Consider the following 4,184-nt stretch of genomic DNA (forward strand, 5'->3'; position numbering starts at 1 on the left):
TGAAATTGACCGGACGGAGATTGATCTTAATTATAATAAATATGAATGAAAAATTACTTTCGGTTATGAAGATATGATCATAAGTTGATATTCACAAAATGGCGCCTAGATGACGTCACGATGATGTTGAGTCTATGAAAAGTCATGCAGTTCTAAGTTAGACTAAGATCTATCATCATGGCAAGTTTCATGATAATGGCTTTAGCCATTCTTGAGATATCCTGCGAACAAAATTGAGGAAGAATAATGATTATTTCTTCTATACAGACACAAAATAAATACTAGACTTTAATTCGTCACTTTGACGAATTAGGTGATACGTATGATAATGGTTTACATAACGAATAATGCATTACACGATATATTATTTTGTAAAATGCTTCTACCATTTATATGCTTCTCCCTTATGATCTATTCATATGTCAAGATTAAATTGTGTCTCCTTGATCATCATGGATCTAGGGAAGATAGATTGAAACAATATATGACCTTTGACCCTGTGCAGTAACCAGTTCCACATTTGACTCTAATTTACATCATGAAGAACACCTTTTGACGATTTTTATCTTATTCAAAGAAATGAAAATGTAATTGATAAATGATTATCATCATTATGATAATGATGATCATGATCATGATCATGAGCGCGATCATGACATCTTATTGAAAAAATGAGGGTTGAGTTAGATAGCATATAGTCTCAGCTACAACATACTCAAAAATCAACAAAATCCAAGCCGAAATAACGGCGATATTGCTCGCAAAAGACAGGAATGTAGACTCCAGATTTGAGAAAAAGTCATCTCCCATAGGGATTACACGCAAAAAGTAATGGATTAAGTGAAAATAGGGTAATAATAAAGTAAAAAGGGTTATTTATGACATTATTTGCGAATCTGCGTGTTTAAATAATCAAAGGAGATGGTACAGTGAAGGTCAAAATGAAAAAAAGTGAAAAAAAAGTGTTGGAGACACCCGGACTCGAACCAGGGATCTCGAGGTTGGAAGTAAAGTGCGTTACCGATATACCAAAACATCTCCCATAGCGATTACACGTAAACAGGAAATGGAATTCAGAAATCCTACTTTGCAAGTGAAATATGAGCATGATCCCGGCATCTAATCGAAAAATAAAGGGCACACCTGTGATAGCTCATTGTCTCAGCTACAACATATCCAAAGCTCAGTGAAAACGAAGCTAAAACAACGGAGATCTTGCTCGCGAAAGACAGGAGTGTTGAATCCAGTTTTGAGAAAAAGTCATTTCCAATAGAGAATACACGCAAAATGCGAAAAATTGACATGCCTCCTTTAATCGCAAAAATACACCATGATACTTTTGTCAAAAATAAAAATTGTGAATACTACATTTGTAGAAAATTGTCTCAGCTAGAACATATCAAAATTAAAAAGAAAATTGATCCATATTTACAGAGATACAATCAATTTTCCAAAAATATGCTGACGTCATAATATGCAAATTAAAATTTTGAGTTTGGAGGCCATTATGATGACGTCATGAGTTAATCGAGGATAAAATGAGACATGAAATCATATCTCCGACTCATAATCTATCCAAATATGAAAAAATATTAGGAGTTTCTATCTATTCTAAAGAGTTACAATGAATTTTATATAGGCATGTTTTTGCCCATGTATTGTGGATAAAGATAACGCAAATCCGCGCGTGCTGTCAACTTTGACGGATGCTCATTGCGTTAATAAAAGGTGAACAAATTATCAAAATGCTTGGAAAAATGTACCGAATATGATGACAGAAAAAAATCGGCGATTCTATGTTGCAAAATGCCAGTACGCGCGAAAACGCGCGCGCATGCGCGTGTGCGTAATTTTTTTATCAAATGCTCCATATGACCTGAAACGTATGCAAAAAAAATTTAAGACGATTTTGAGCAATTTAAAATTTTACGCGCGCGTAAACGCGCGGACGAACGCGCACGCGCTTGTTTGCGGACGTTTATTGATCTGAAATTGACCGGACGGATATTGATCTTAATCATGATAATTATGAATGAGAAATAACTTTCCGTTATGAAGATATGATCATAAGTTGATTTTCACAAAATGGCGCCTAGATGACGTCACGATGATGTTGAGTCTATGAAAAGTCACGCAGTTCTAAGTTAGACTAAGATCTATCATCATAACAAGTTTCATGATAATGGCTTTGGCCATTCTTGAGATATCTTGCGAACAAATTCGAGGAAGAATAATAAAAATAAATAATAATAATAAAGAAAAATCTTGACGAAATCAAAAGGTGATACGTAGACTTCGTTACGTATCACCTAACTAGACTTTAATTCGTCACTTTGACGAATTAGGTGATACGTAGCTATTTTTGTATCATGAAAGTGTGCCGATGATGATCTAAAGATAATATTCATAAATACGATAATGACGATATTGATGATGATGATTTTTTTGTTTTAAATGACGATGGCCATGATTAAAAGTGGTATAGCGCCCCCTTCAGGTATTCGATAGAAAAATTGTTATATGATTAAACTATTAATTTACTAAACAAGCTCAAATTTTCGCCTGATTGCAGAGTCTACCAATCATTGAACTGATATTTCGACGCACTGTAGTAAGCAGCTGTATAGGGCCTTTGAGGGAGTTTTTAATCCGGGGGTATTAATCCCTTTTAATCCTTAATCCTTTTTAATGACTTCCATAAAACAATAGGGAAGAGGAAATGAAATTTAACGAGGTATTTCCGGTCAGGATGTGTGTTAATTAATGCAGGTATTTCCTGTCAGGATGTGTGTGAATTAATGCAGGTAGTTTTTTTCATGGAAAGGGGGGCATCTGGGTCATAAAACTTGAATTATGAGGGTCTTTCCTCTGGAGGAAGTGTTTACATCATGGAGTCATCATCATGGGAGAGGTCTGGGGATGGACGTGTTACTGATAGGACGGGCAATGACCAAATGACCAAAACAATGGGCCTGTACCAGTTATGTTGCTTGTACGCAGGTACGTATTCCGACCAATGAGAATGCGAGTATCCTTCTTGTTGGAGTGACGTCACCATTGTGCGTGCTTGTGATTGGATGAGGAAAAAAGGATGGGGTGACTGAGAGGGCGTAACCTAAGGGGTGAGGTAAGGTATAAACGTCGGAGGATTCGCACCATTTTGTATCATAGACATCAGCGCTAAATTAGTGAATCATGCATGAGCCATTCATAGCTAATTAGCATTAATTAAAAGAACAATAGACTAATTAAGAGCTCCTTCCCCCATTTCCATCTTGAATTAGCAATTTTTCCTCTTTGATTGTCAGAAGAGCGGAAGTTTTCAGACGCTGCGAATGGATGATTTCAATTAATCGTCTTGCTTTTGATTGGTGAAAGAAGACCCATGCTTGGTGGTGATTGGGCAACTAATTAAAGGAGTGCGTTGTGATTGGTCGTGGAGTGTGGTGCATTGAGACGTGTAGTGAAGAGACTAAATATACACCAGGGTGGTGCTGAGATAAGGTATCACATTCAGCACTGAGCTACAATTCGTTCTTTGAAAGCATCTCTATAGCATATACCACACGTAGGTCTAACTCTTCATATATAACCATGATGGCCACTCGCTCACCGAAAAAGTCTACCACTACAACAGCCACCATCCACAACACTGTGTTAAACACGCCTAAGATCAGGATGATACCAGAGAACAACGCCACCAATGTCTTACATCGGGCCAGTTTTTCAATGTCTCCGGTGGAGCAGAAGAAGCTCAAACCAGCAACCCCTCCTGAACTCTTGGCAATGAGGGTAAGTGTCCATAGTCAAGTAATATACTGATTTGTTTTACAAATTCAATATATCATGTTATGCTATGTGTTATTAATTTTGTTTGTAAACTTTTGTAATTCGGCTTAACGCCGCGATGAAAGTTTTATTTGAAATAAACCATTTTGAATTGATTTGATTGAATTATATTATATGTATACTCTTTAATTTAAATGTTAATACTATACCTTACTGTCTTTGAAAATAAGAGTATCTTTGCATTAATAGATGCATTGCAAGTGAACTGCGTGAGAGAAGTGAGGTATTTCCGGTCAGGATGTGTGTTAATTAATGCAGGTATTTCCTGTCAGGATGTGTGTGAATTAATGCAGGTAGTTTTTTTCATGGAAAGGGGGGCATCTGGGTCATAAAAC

This window comes from Strongylocentrotus purpuratus, unplaced genomic scaffold (genome assembly GCF_000002235.5).
Source record: "Strongylocentrotus purpuratus isolate Spur 01 unplaced genomic scaffold, Spur_5.0 spur5_scaffold_13, whole genome shotgun sequence".
Classification (NCBI taxonomy): Eukaryota; Metazoa; Echinodermata; class Echinoidea; order Camarodonta; family Strongylocentrotidae; genus Strongylocentrotus; species Strongylocentrotus purpuratus.